Source organism: Canis lupus, chromosome 36 (assembly GCF_048164855.1).
Source record: "Canis lupus baileyi chromosome 36, mCanLup2.hap1, whole genome shotgun sequence".
In the NCBI taxonomy this organism is placed as follows: domain Eukaryota; kingdom Metazoa; phylum Chordata; class Mammalia; order Carnivora; family Canidae; genus Canis; species Canis lupus.
Window position 1 is genome coordinate 32,344,437 of NC_132873.1, and position 14,384 is coordinate 32,358,820.

Below are 14,384 nucleotides of genomic sequence, written 5' to 3' on the forward strand. Positions count from 1 at the left end.
GGACACAAAGCAGGGTTACATTGTTATGAGCCGATTTCCGATTAAGGTGTGCCCAGCAGCTTGACTTGGGTGGGGCAGCGCCTTAAGCCATAAACTGGTCATTTGGGGGTCATAGGGGAGGTGGTGGGTGTAGCACAAAATGGAATCAGTCCTGCTCTGCTTGTCCAGGGGTACGGGAATTTTGTTAAATTTCTTGGGTCCCAACTTGCAGCTCATGCACCTGGGCAACGCTCACCAGGTGGACTCAGTGTGCACACCTTGTGGTGCTGGATCTATCACACCAGCGTGTGGAGGACACCCTCCTCGCCCTAGTGAGTAGGGGCTGGGTGAGCATGGGGCTCGGCCTGAAAGCCAGGCAGCACAGGGGACTGAGGAACCCAGCCCTGTCCCCACCCCGACCACACAAATGAAGCCTCAGCGCTCCCTGCCATGGGCACCCAGCTCCTCAGGAGCTCCCACCGGGGTGGCCCCGAGGTCTGACTCCCTGCTGGAGAGACATCGGGGAGAACAGAAGCAGCCGGAGCTCGGCAAGACCCACTGCCGGACATGGGAATGTGGCCAAGCCATACCACCTCAGCTAACCCTCCAGCTGAAATTCACTACAGGAGCAAGCCGCGGGGAAAGCCCCGCTAGCCACCCAGCATCAGCACGAGAAATGATGTTGTACCAACCAATTCGGCGTTTGGAATACCCAGACAGAGGATCTGATAGCTGCACATGATAGCTTCATGTAATACACACACACACACCCCACAACCAACAAAAGTCAGAATCCCCCCAAAGTTGTCAAACAGCAGCTGGATGGTTACATACACAACGCTGTGGTCCCCAGTAGGATACCTGGAAGACGCTATAAACCATGACTGCAGAGGTGCTAGAGGCATGGAGATGTGCCTGCTGTGTTCCAAAAAGGAACGCAGAGGGGCAGGAAGCATCCTACGGAGGAGGGGGGGGCCCTCCTAGGAAAGGACACCAAGTCCCTGTGAAGGCTACGGTTGGTGAAATCTTTCCTCTTCTCTTTCAGCTTCTGCTTTTCCTCCTAAATGCCATTTTCCTCAATCATAATAGCAAAAATTTATTTTATGTTTTTAAATTTCTTTTTATTGGAGTCCAATTTGTATGAATTCTTTCTTCAGCAAGGGTGTCATTCAGGATAGAAGGAAAGATTTTCCCAGACAGGCAAAGTATAAAGGAGTTTATGACTGCTAAACCAGTCCACTAAGGAATTTTAAGAGGGACTATTCTAGTGGGGGAAAAAAAGAGACAAAAACAACAAAGACTAGAAAGGACCAGAGAACGTCACCAGAAACACCAACTCTACAGGTAAAACAAAGGCACAAAGTTCATATCTTTGAATAAGCACTTTGAATGCTAATACTAAATGCTCCAATCAAAAGATATAAGGTATCAGAGTGGCTTAAAAAACAGGATCCGTGATGCCTGTGTGGCTCAGGGGTTAAGTCTCTGCCTTTGACTCAGGGTGTGATTCTAGAGTCTGGGATCGAGTCCCATACTGGGGTCCCGGTGGGGAGCCTGCTTCTCTCTTGGCCTAATTTTCTGCCTCTGTCTCTGTCTCTCTCTCTCTCTCTCTCATGCTCTCAAAAATAAAATTGTTATTAAAAAAACAAGGTCCATCTGTATGCTGCCTAATAGATGCTCACCTTAGACCTATAGACAACAGCAGATTGAAAGGCAGGGGATGGAAAATCATCTATCATGCTAATGGTTATGAAAAGAAAGCTGGAGACCAATACTTATATTAGAGACACTAGATTTGAAACCAAACCCTGGGAGTCACCTGGTGGCTCAGTGGTTGAGCATCTGCCTTCGGCTCCAGGTGTGTTCGTGGGATCCCAGGTTCGAGTCCCACATTGGCATCCCTTTGGGGAGCCTCTCTCCCTCTGCCTATGTTTCTGCCTCTACTTCTCTGTGTATCTCTCATGAATAAATAAATAAATAAAATATTTAATCTCAAAAAGAAAGAACAAATACTGTAAGAAGTGATGAAGAAGGGCATTATTTCATAGTTAAAAAGACTCTCCATCAGGATCAAACAACTAAATATTTATGCTGCCAACATGCGAGTACCTAATTATGGAACCCAATTACCAATAAACGTACAGGAACTCACTGATAATAATACAATGACAGGGGATTTTAACACCTACCAACTTATGGCAATGGACCGATCGTCTATTCAGAAAATCAACAGGGAAACAATAGCCTTGACACACTGGACCACAGGGACTCCACAGATATAGTCTGAATATTTCCTCCTAAAGCAAAATACACATTCCTTTCAAGTGCACATGGGACAATCTCCAGAACAGATCATATCATGGGCCACAAATCAGCCCTCAACAGGTACAACAGGTACAAGAAGGTTGATATCACACCCTGTACATTTTCGACCACAACGCTATGAAACTCGAAGTCGACAGTAAGAAAAAATTTGGACAGACCTAAAATACGTGGAGATTATGAACATCCTACCACAGAAGGAATGGAGCAACCAGGAAATTAAAGAGGAAACTTAAAACAAATGAAAATGAAAACATGTTTTTCCAAACCACTGGGATGTAGCAAAGGCAGTCCAGAGGGAAGTACATAGCAATACAGGCCTATCTCAGGAAACAAGAAGTCTCTAATACACAACCTAACCTTACACCTAAAGGAGCTGGAAAAGGAATAGGAAACAAAGCCTAAAGCCTACAGAAGAAGGGAAAAAATAAAGATGAGAGCAGAAATAATCAATACAGAAACAGTAGAATGGAATAACGAAACTAAAAGTTGGTTCTTCAAAATAACTAAGAAAATGGATCAAGCCCTAGCCAGCCAAATGAACGAGAAATGAGAAAAGACCTCAATAAATAAAATCACAAAAGAGATAAGAGAGATCACAATCAACACCAGAAAAATAAGACAATCATAAGGGAATACTATGAAAGATTATATGTTAACAAACTGGGAGACCTGGAAGAAATGGCCAAATCCCTACAAATGTGCAAAGAAGCAAAACTGAAATAGGAAGAAATAGAAAATGTGAATAGACCCATAACTAGCAGAGGAATTGAATCAGCAAGGCACCTGGGTGCCTCAGTGGTCGAGCATGTGCTTTGGCTCAGGTCATGATCCCGGGGTCCTGGGGAATCAAGTCACACATCAGGCTCCCCCCATGGAGCCTCATTTTCCTTGTGCCTATACCTATGCATCTCTGTGTCTCACATGAATACATAAATAAAATCTTTAAAAACGAAAAAAGATAAAAAGATAAAAAGATGAGAAAGGACCCAAATAAAATCACAAATGAGAAAAGAGAAATAACAACATTAGAGAAATACAAACAATTATAAGAGAATATGATGAAAAACTACATGCCAGCAACCTAGAACCTGGAAGAAATAGATCAATTCCTGGAAATATATAACATAGCAAAAATGAAAAATGAAGAAATAAGAAATTTGAACAGACAGTTACCAGCAAAGAAACTGAATTAGCAATCAGGGTTCCCGAACAGGAGATTCTTAGATCAATAGAACAGAATGGAAAGCCAAAACAAGATACAAACATGTATCTATGACCCATAATGGACAACAAGGCAGGAAGGAATATCCAATGGCACAAAGACAGTCTCTTCAACAAACACTAACCCTGACCCCCGGATAAGAACAAATGGTGTTGGGAAAACCAGGCAGCCAAATGCAGAAGAATGAAACTGGACCACTTTCTCACACCATATATATAAAAAATGAATTCAAAATGGATGAAAGACCTAAATGTGAGATCTGAAACCATACATAGAAGAAAAGATAGGCAGCAACGATTTTGACATTGGCCATTGGATCTTCTTTCAGGATATGCCTCTGAGGTGAGGGAAACAAAAGCAAAAATACTATTGGGACTTCATCAAATTGAAAAGCTTCTGCAAAGTGAAGGAAACATAAAGCTAAAAAGCAACATACAGGAGGAGAGGCAAGATGGCGGGAGAGAAGGGTCCCCAAGTCACCTTTCCTGACCAAATTGCCTAGATAAATTTCAAATCATCCTGAAAATCTAGGAATTCAGCCTGAGACTTAAACAGAGACCAGATAGAATGCTACAGTGAGAAAAGTTCACACTTCCATCAAGGTAGGAAGATGGGGGAAAAGAAATAAAGATACAAAAGGCATCCAAGGAGGAGGGGTCTCACAGAGCCAGGCTAAGGCCAGGGCGAGTGCCCCCCGGGCAGGAGAGCTCAGTCCCAGAGAAGCAGGAGCTACACCATTCTTCCAGGGGGAAATGACGCCCACAGGGATTCAGAGCAAGACCCCAGGAGGGCGGGGATACCCTCGGGCTCCATGGGACACAAACATACACCTGCACTCCCAGGAGATTGCACCGAGCACCCTAAGGGCTGTAGGGCACATGCATTGACCCAGGAGCAGCTCTGAGGGGATCCGGCAGCGGCTCTGTGCGGAGGGGGCAGCGGGTCCCTGGGAAAAGCTAGGTGGCGGCGCCTAGGGCAGAGGAAGTGGCTTCGTGTGGAGGGGGCTGCGGGGCTCCAGGAGCAGCTCAGAGGGGCTATGGCGGCTCCGTGGAGAGGTGCCTACCCGGCCGGGAGCGAGAATCCAACAGCGCAGGTCAGGGAGAACAGGGCCGGGACACAGCCCAGGATTCAACCTCCCCCGGGACAGGCAGAGGCCTGGAGGGCCCAGGACAGCAAGGACGCTCCTGCTCAGAGCTGAGAAGATCAGCAGCCCTGCCCCAGAGCCTCCAGGCCCTGCAGACGGACTGCTCCAGAGTTACTGGGGAGGCTGAATACAGGTGTTCCGACCTGGCTGCTGCCACTGGGGTTGTTCCTCCTTGGGCGTCACAGGGTATACAACCCCCACTGAGCGCTTCACCAGGCAGGGGAAGAGAAGCTCCCCCAAGGGCTAGCACCTGAAAATCAGCACAACAGGCCCCTCCCCCCATAAGACCAGCTAGACGGACAAGTTCCAGGGGAAGTCAAGGGACTTAAAGTAGACAGAATCAGAAGATACTCCCCCATGTTTTTTTTTAATTTCTGATTGCTTCCCCCATCCTTTCCCCCTTTCTTTCTTTTTCTTTCTCCTTTTATTCTCTTTTTTGCTTTTTTCTTCCTTTTTCCTTTTTTCTTTTTCTCTTCTCTTTTTTTCTTTCTCTCTTCTCTTTTTCTCCTTTTCCCAATACAACTTGTTTTTGGCCACTCTGCACTGAACAAAATGACTAGAAGGAAAACCTCACCTCAAAAGAAAAAACAGTCCTCTCTCCCACAGAGTTACAAATCTGGATTACAACTCAATGTCAGAAAACCAATTCAGAAGCACTAGTATACAGCTACTGGTGGCTCTAGAAAAAAGTATAAAGGACTCAAGAGACTTCATGACTGCAGAATTTAGATACAATCAGGCAGAAAGTAAAAAACAATTGAATGAGATGCAATCCAAACTAGAATTCCTAATGACGAGGGTTAACGAGGTGGAAGAACGAGTGAGTGACATAGAAGACAAGTTGATGGCAACGAGGAAAACATGAAAAAAGAGACAGACAATTAAGAGACCAGGAAGACAGATTAAGGGAAATAAACGACAGCCTGAGGAAGAAAAACCTATGTGTAATTGGGGATCCTGAGGGCGCCGAAAGGGACAGAGGGACAGAATATGTATTTGAACAAATCCTAGCTGAAAACTTTCCTAATCTGGGAAGGGAAACAGGCATTCAGATCCAGGAAATAGAGAGATCCCCCCTAAAATCAATAAAAACAGTCCAACACCTTGATTTAATAGTGAAGCTTGCAAATTCCAAAGATAAAGAGAAGATCCTTAAAGCAGCAAGAGACAAGAAATCCCTGACCTTTATGGGGAGGAGCAGACCTCTCCAAAGCGACCTGGCAGCCCAGAAAGTGCTGGCTGGATATATTCAGGGTCCTCCATGAGAATAACATGCAACCAAGAATACTTTATCCAGCCAGGCTCTCATTCAAAATGGAAGGACAGATAAAGAGCTTTCAAGACAGGCAGGAACTGAAAGAATATGTGACCTCCAAACCAGCTCTGCAAGAAATTTTAAGGGGGACTCTTAAAATTCCCCTTTAAGAAGAAGTTCAGTGGAACAATCCACAAAAACAAGTACTGAATAGATGTCATGATGACACTAAACTCATATCTGTTGATAGTAACTCTGAACGTGAATGGGCTTAATGACCCCTTCAAAGGCGCAGGGTTTCAGACTCGATAAAAAATCAGGACCCAACTATTTGCTTTCTACAAGAGACTCATATTAGACAGAAGGAAACCTACAATCTGAAAATAATGGGTTGGAGAACCATTTACCATTCAAATGGTCCTCAAAAGAAAGCAGTGAAAAAAAAAAAAAGAAAGCAGTGGTAGCCATCCATATATCAGATAAACTAAAATTTACCCCGAAGACTATAGTGAGAGATGAAGACGGATACTAAATCATACTTAAAGGATCTATCCAACAAGAGGGCTTAACAATCCTCAATATATATTCCCCGAATATCGGAGCTGCCAAATATTTAAAACAATTAATAACGAAATTGAAGAAATACTTAGATAATAATTATCTTATACTTGGTGACTTCAATCTAGGTCTTTCTACCCTCGATAGGTCTTCTAAGCACAACATCTCCAAAGAAACGAGAGCTTTAAATGATACACTGGAGCAGATAGATTTCACAGATATCTACAGAACTTTACATCCAAACTGAACTGAATAAACATTCTTCTCAAGTGCACATGGAACGTTCTCCAGAATAGACCACATACTGGGTCACAAATCACGTCTGAACCGATACCAAAAGATTCAGATCATCCCCTGCGTATTCTCAGACCATAATGCCTTAAAATTAGAACTAAATCACAACAAGAAGTTTGGAAGGACCTCAAACACGTGGAGGTTAAGGACCATCCTGCTAAAAGATGAAAGGTTCAACCAGGAAATTGAGGAAGAATTAAAAGGATTCATGGAAACTAATTGGAATGAAGATACAAATGTTCAAAATCTTTGGCATGCAGCAAAAGCAGTCCTAAGGGGGAAATACATCACAATAGAAGCATCCATTCAAAAACTGGAAAGATCTCAAATACAAAAGCTAACCTTACTCATAAAGGAGCTAGAGAAAAAAAAACAGCAGCTAGATCCTACACCCAAACAGAATAAGAGATTTAATTAAAATTAGAGCAGACCTCAAGGAAACTGAGATCATAAGAAATGTGGAACAGATCAACAAAACCAGGAGTTGGTTCTTTGAAAGAATTAATACCATACATAAACCATTAGCCAGTCTTATTAAGAAGAGAGACAAGACTCAAATTAATAAAATCATGAATGAGAAAGGAGAGATCACTACCAACACCAAGGAAATACAAACGATTTTAAAAACATATTATGAACAGCTATACGCCAATAAATTAGGCAATCTAGAAGAAATGGACGCTTTCCTGGAAAGCCACAAACTACCAAAACTGGAACAGGAAGACATAGAAAACCTAAAAAGGCCAATAACCAGGGAGGAAATTGAAGCAGTCATCAAAAACCTCCCAAGTCACAAAAGTCCAGGGCCAGATAGATTCCCAGGGGAATTCTATCAAACGTTTAAAGAAGAAACCATACCTCTCCTACTAAAGCTGTTTGGAAAGATAGAAAGAGATGGAGTACTTCCAAATTCGTTCTAAGAAGCCAGCATCACCTTAATTCCAAAACCAGACAAAGACCCCACCAAAAAGGAGAATACAGACCAATATGCCTGATGAACATGGATGCAAAAATTCTCAACAAGATACTAGCCAATAGGATCCAACAATACATTAAGAATATTATTCACCATGACCAAGTAGGATTTATCCCCGGGACACAAGGCTGTTTCAACACGTGTAAAAATAATCAATGTCATTCATCATATCAGCAAGAGAAAAACCAAGAACCATATGATCCTCTCATTAGATGCAGAGAAAGCATTTGACAAAATAGAGCATCCATTCCTGATCAAAACTCTTCAGAGCGTAGGGATAGAGGGAACATTCCTCGACATCTTAAAAGCCATCTACGAAAAGCCCACAGCAAATATCATTCTCAGTGGCGCAGCACTGGGAGCCTTTCCCCTAATATCAGGAACAAGACAGGGATGTCCACTCTCACCATTGCTATTCAACATAGTCTGGAAGTCCTAGCCTTAGCAGTCAGACAGCAAAAAGACATTAAAGGCATTCAAATTGGCAAAGAAGAATCAAAATCTCCCTCTTCTCAGATGACATGATACTCTACATAGAACACCCAAAAGCCTCCACCCCAAGATTGCTAGAACTCATACAGCAATTTGGTAGCATTGCAATATAAAAACTCAATAGCCAGAAATCAATGGCATTTCTATACACTGACAATGAGACTGAGGAAAGAGAAATTAAGGAGTCAATTTCATTTACAGTTGCATCCAAATCAACAGATACCTAGGAATAAACCCAACCAAGGAGGTAAATGATCTATACCCTAAAAACAATAGAACACTTCTGAAAGAAATTGAGGAAGACACAAAGAGATGGAAAAATATTCCATGCTCATGGATTGGCAGAATTAATATTGTGAAAATGTCAATGTTACCCAGGCAATGTACACGTTTAATGCAATCCCTATCAAAATCCCATGGACTGTCTTCAGAGAGTTAGAACAAATTATGTTAAGATTTTTGTGGAATCAGAAAAGACCCCAAAAGCCAGGGGAATTTTAAAAAAGAAAACCATATCTGGGGGCATCACAATGCCAGATTTCAGGTTGTACTACAAAGCTGTGGTCATCAAGACAGTGTGGTACTGGCACAAAAACAGACACATAGATCAACGGAACAGAATAGAGAACCCAGAAGTGGACCTTGAACTTTATGGTCAACTGATATTCGATAAAGGAGTAAAGACTATCCATTGGAAGAAAGACAGTCTCTTCAATAGATGGTGCTTGGAAAATTGGACATCCACCTTCAGAAGAATGAAACTAGACCACTCTCTTTCACCAGAAACAAAGATAAACTCAAAATGGATGAAAGATCTAAATGTGAGACAAGAATCCATCAAAATCCTAGAGGAGAATACAAGCAACACCCGTTTTAAACTTGGACCCAGCAACTTCTTGAAACGTACATCTGTGAAGGCAAAAAAAAAAGCAAAAATGAACTATTGTGACTTCATCAAGATAAGAAGCTTTTGCACAGCAAAGGATACAGTCAACAAAACTAAAAGACAACCTACAGCATGGGAGAAGATATATGCAAAAGACGTTTCAGATAAAGGGCTAGTTTCCAAGATCTATAAAGAACTTCTTAAAATCAACACCAAAGAGACAAACAATCCAATCATGAAATGGGCAAAAGACATGAAGAGAAATCTCACAGAGGAAGACACTGACATGGCAACATGCACATGAAAACATGCTCTGCATCACTTGCCCTTAGGGATATACAAATCAAAATCACAATGAGATACCACCTCACACCAGTGAGAATGGGGAAAATGAACAAGGCAGGAAACCACAAATGTTGGAGAGGATGCGGAGAAAAGGGAACCCTCTTACACTGCTGTTGGGAATGTGAACTGGTGCACTTACTCTGGAAAACTGTGTGGAGGTTCCACAAAGTGTTAAAAATAGACCTGCCCGATGACTCAGCAATTGAACTATTGGGGATTTACCCCAAAGATTCAGATGCAATGAAACGCCGGGACACGTGCACCCCGATGTTTATAGCAGAATGTCCACAATAGCCAAACAGTGTCAGGAGCCTTGGTGTCCATCGAAAGATGAATGGATAAAGAAGATGTGGTTTATGTATACAATGGAATAATATTCAACCATTAGAAACGAGAAATACCCAACATTTGTTTCAACGTGGATGGAACTGGAGGCTATTATGCTGAGTGAAGTAAGTCAATCGGAGAAGGACAAACAGTGTATGTTCTCATTCCTTTGGGGAATATAAATAATAGTGAAAGGGAATATAAGGGAATGGAGAAGAAACGTTTGGGAAATAGCAGAAAGAGAGAGAGATCATAAAGACTCCTAACTCTGGGAAAAGAACTAGCAGTGCTGGAAGGGGAGGAGGGCGGGGTGGGGGGTGAATGGGTGACGGGCACTGAGGGGGACACTTGACGGGATGAGCACTGCGTGTTATTCTGTATGTTGGTCAATTGAACACCAATAAAAAATAAATTTATTTAAAAAAAAAGATCAAACAACAGCATATTTATGCTGCCAACATTGGAGTACCGAAATATAGAAACCAATTAACAACAAACGTATAGGAACACACTGATAATAATACAGTGACTGGGGATTTTAACACCCACTTATGGCAATGGACCGATCGTCTATGCAGAAAATCAACAGGGGAACAAGAGGCTTGACACACTGGACCACAGGGACTCAACAGATATAGTCTGAACATTTCTTCCTAAAGCAGAATACACATTCCTTTCAAGTGCACATGGGACATTCTCCAGAATAGATTATATCATGGACCACAAATCAGCCCTCAACAGGTACAACAGGTACAAGAAGGATGGTATCACACCATGTATATTTTCGGACGACGACGCTATGAAACTTGAAGTCGACAGTAAGAAAAAATTTGGACAGACCAAATATTTGTGGAGATTATGATCATCCTACCAGAGAAGGAATGGAGTAACCAGGAAATTAAAGAGGAAATTTAAAACAAATGAAAATGAAAACATGTTTCTTCAAACCTCTAGGATGTAGCAAAGACAGTCCTTAGAGGGAAGTAGATAGCAATACAGGCCTACCTCAAGAAACAAGAAGTCTCCAATACACAACCCAACACTACACCTAAAGGAGTTGGAAAAGGAATAGGGAACAAATCTTAAAGCCTCCTTAAGAAGGAAAAAATAAAGATGAGAGCAGAAATAATCAATACAGAAACAACAAAACAGTAGAATGGAATAATGAAACTAAGAAGTGGTTCTTCAAAATAACTAAGAAAATGGATCAAGCCCTAGCCAGGCTTATCAACAAGAAAACAGAAAAGAAATAAATAAATAAAATCACAAAAGAGAGAAGAGAGATCACAATCAACACCAGAAAATAAGACAATTATAAGGGAATACTATAAAAGACTATACGCTAACAACCTAGGAGACCAGGATGAATTGGAGAGATCCCTAGAAATGTGCAAACGAGCAAATCTGAAAGAGGAAGAAATAGAAAATGTGTCTAGACCCATAACTAGCAAAAGAATTTAATCAGCAAGGCACTTGGGTGCCTCAGTGGTTGAGCATCTGCTGTGGCTCAGGTCATGATCCCGGGGTCCTGGGGAATCATGTCCCACATCAGGCTCCCTGCGTGGAGCCTCATTTTCCCCCTGCCTATACCCCTGCCTTTCTGTGTCTTGCATGAATACATAAATAAAATATTTAAAAAAGAAAAAAGGTAAAAAGATGAGAAAGGACCCAAATAAAATCACAAATGAGATAAGAGAAATAACCAAAACTAGAGAAATAAGAACGTGTATAAGAGAACATTATGAAAAATTATATGCCAGCAACCTAGAACCTGGAAGAAATAGATCAATTCCTGGAAATATATAACATAGCAAAAATGAAAAAGGAAGAAATAAGAAACTAGAACACACAGATAACCAGCAACGAAATTGAATCAGCAATCAGGAATCTCCCAACAGGAGATGCTTAGATCAATAGAATAGAATGGAATGCCGAAACAAGATACAAACCTGTAACACTATGATCCATTAATCGACAACAAGGCAGCAGGGAATATCCAATGGCACAAAGACAGTCTCTTCAACAAACCCTAACCCTGACCCCAGGATAAGAACAAATGGTGTTGGGAAAACCAGGCAGCCACATGCAGAAGAATGAAACTGGACCACTTTCTTACACAATATATATAAAAAATAAATTCAAAATGGATGAAAGACCTAAATGTGAGACCTGAAACCATAAAAAGAAGAAAAGATAGGCAACAACGTCTTTGACATTGGCCATTGGATCTTCTTTCTAGATGTGCCTCTGAGTTGAGGGAAACAAAAGCAAAAATACTCTTGGGACTTCATCAAATTCAAAAGCTTCTGCAAAATGAAAGAAACAACCAATGCTAAAAGGCAACATACAAAATGAAAGGAGATATTTGTAAATAACACATCCAATAAACAGTTAGTATGCAAAATACGCAAAGCAAATATAAATCTCAACCTCCTAAACACAAATTATCCAACTGCAGATGGGTAGAAGACATGAATGGACTTTGTCACTGACAAGACAACCAAATGGCCACCAGACACCGAAAGACACTCCGCGTCACCCATCATCAGGGAAATTCAAATGAAATCACAATAAGATGTCACCTGACAGCCGACAGAATGGCTAAATTAACAACAGAAGAAACAACAGGTGTTGTTGAGGCTATAGAGAAGAGGGAGCCCCCTTACACTCCTGGTGGATATGCGAACAGTTGCAGCCACTGTGAAAAACACTGTGGAGGGTCCTCGAGATGTTAAAAATAGGGGATCCCTGGGTGGTGCAGCGGTTTGGTACCTGCCATTGGCCCATGTCGCGATCCTGGAGACCTGGGATTGAATCCCACGTCGGATTAACAGTGCACGGAGCCTGCTTCTCCCTCTCCCTGTGTCTCTACCTCTCTCTCTGTGACTATCATAAAAAAAATTTAAAAAGAAGTTAAAAATAGCGCTATCCTATGATTCCAAAATTGCAGAGCTAGGTATTTACCCCGAGGATACAAAAGTCTTTTAGTAGATTCCAAGTAGGACACGCAGACCAGTGTTTGTAGCAGCGTTATCAACAACAGCCAAACTGTGGATACAGCCCAGATGTCCATCGACTGATGAATGGGCAGAGACGATGTGGTAAATATACCCACTGCGACATCACTGGGTCATCAGAAGCGATGAAATGAAGCCATTTACAATGATGTGGGAGAAGTGGAAAGGACTTATGCTTAATGAACTCAGTCAATCAGAGAAAGATATGAAATACCATACAATTGCATTCACATGTGAATTTTAAGAAACCAGACAAACTGGCAAAGGGGCAGCGAGGGGGATGAGAGAAGCAAACAAAAAAACACACTCTTAACCACAGAGAATCAACTAATAAATACCAGAGGAAGCTGAGGGAGATGGAGAATCAGGGGATGTGGATAGTGGAGAGCACCTGTGGCCAGTACCAGGCGTTGTAACCAAGAGTTGAATCACTATGTGGTAAACCTGAAACTATATCATACTGTGTATACAAACAGGAATTCAAGTAAAACTTTAAAATAATAATTGGTAGTATTGATGAAACATGTACGCACTAGAGATAAAATCAGAAAGGCAACTGAAAATCCAAATAAAGAGTCTTTAGAGCCACAAATCCCCTCCTAGCTCAGCTCGGGAGAAGCCTGCCATGTCTATTCTGACACCATCAGAAGCCTGGATTTTGATTCTCTGGGGAGGCCACTGACTTGGTGGAGTCAGGCTATCTTTGAACCCAAAACCTAAATAGAGTGCATAAAACTAAACGGCCCAAGATGCTAGAAGTCCCAGTGCAGGCACATGCCAAGTTCCAAACTCTAACCATACACAGACATAACCCTAACCCTACACTTAATCGTAATGTTAACCTAACCCTTAAACAAGACCCATCACTATTCGAAAAACAAACACAAACCCCAAGACCAAAACACATTCACTGAACCTTCCTGCCAACCCTCTCCCTAACTCCTAAATGCAGGTGCACATAAACTTAGGTTTCCTTAACCCTGACCTCTACATTAAATCTAACACGAACCCTAACCTCTAACCCTATCCTTAAAATAAGGTATTCAAATCCTATTCCTAACCTTAACCTGTACCCTAACCCTAAGCCTCTAATACTAATCCTATCTCATACCGCAAACTGTACCCTAACCCATACCCTAAAGCCAACCCCTAACCCACTCTCTAACCCTATATCTTGCCCTTTTCCAAAACCGTACCCTGACCCTGACCTGACCCTAATCCTAAACCCTAACCAAACACTAACACTAACCCTAGCCCTAACCCCTGTCCTAAACCTAACCCTTGCCCTAACCCTTAACCTAGCCCTAACTTTAACTCTAACCCTTAACTCTAACCCCTAACTCTAACCCCTAACAATAACTCACACCCAAAACCCTAACCCTAACTGCAAACCTAAGCCCAACCCTAACTCTAACCATAACCCTATCCCCAACTCCTAACCTCCTGCCCTCATCCCAAGAGCCTAAACCCTAACCCTAACACTAAATCCTGTCCCTTACCCTAACCACCATCCTAACACTTAACACTGACCAATACCCCTATGCCTCACCTAACCTCTAATTCG